General features: G+C 39.3%; 1 non-coding gene across 1 annotated transcript; it reads right to left on the reverse strand.

The window, feature by feature from the left end:
• Positions 1-339: 339 nt before the first annotated feature.
• Positions 340-445, reverse strand: LOC149753694 (small nucleolar RNA R71). The gene has a single exon (XR_016409289.1). It is a non-coding gene; the product is annotated as a small nucleolar RNA R71 (small nucleolar RNA).
• Positions 446-715: the final 270 nt, after the last annotated feature.

Below are 715 nucleotides of genomic sequence, written 5' to 3' on the forward strand. Positions count from 1 at the left end.
TTACTCCCACCATTTACACTTCCCCATATTGCATTTGATTACCTGAAGTAGCAGCTGTACAATATGAAATAAAATCTAGTGTGATCCAAATGCTCCCATCTTTTTATGGGCTCACCAATGAAGACCCATATAAACACCTAGATGAATTTCTTGAGATTTGCACCACTGTCAAGATTCAGAACTTTATTGATGATGATCTAAAACTTAGATTATTCCCCTTCTCCCTTAAATATAGAGCCAAACAATGGCTGAATTCTTTAGAAGCCAACTCGATTCGTTCTTGGGATCAAATGCAACAAGAATTCCTAAAAAAATACTTTTCTATAGGAAGAACGAACCAGTTTAGACGTGCCATTACAAGCTTCTCCCAAACTGAGGGAGAAGAATTTTATGAAACTTGGAAGAGATTTCGGGACCTAATCCGTAAATGCCCTCATCATCAAATACCTAAGTGGCAGCTAGTGCAATGTTTCTATGACAGATTGACTGAACGAAACCGTCAGATGATCGATGCTGCATGCGGGGGGACATTCATGCTTCAAAATGAGCATGAAGCATGGCAATTATTTGAAAATCTAAATGAAAACTCCCTCCACCATGCTTCCTGTTCTCGTCAAGCACCCCTGAGTTCTCAAAGAAAAGGGACCATTTGTGAAATAAATCATTCTATGGACCTGTCTAGCAAGGTAGATGCATTGTCCCATAAGATTGACCA

This window comes from Phoenix dactylifera, chromosome 4 (assembly GCF_051530095.1).
Source record: "Phoenix dactylifera cultivar Ajwa chromosome 4, Ajwa_hap1_PhDact_Kaust_v1.1, whole genome shotgun sequence".
In the NCBI taxonomy this organism is placed as follows: Eukaryota; Viridiplantae; Streptophyta; class Magnoliopsida; order Arecales; family Arecaceae; genus Phoenix; species Phoenix dactylifera.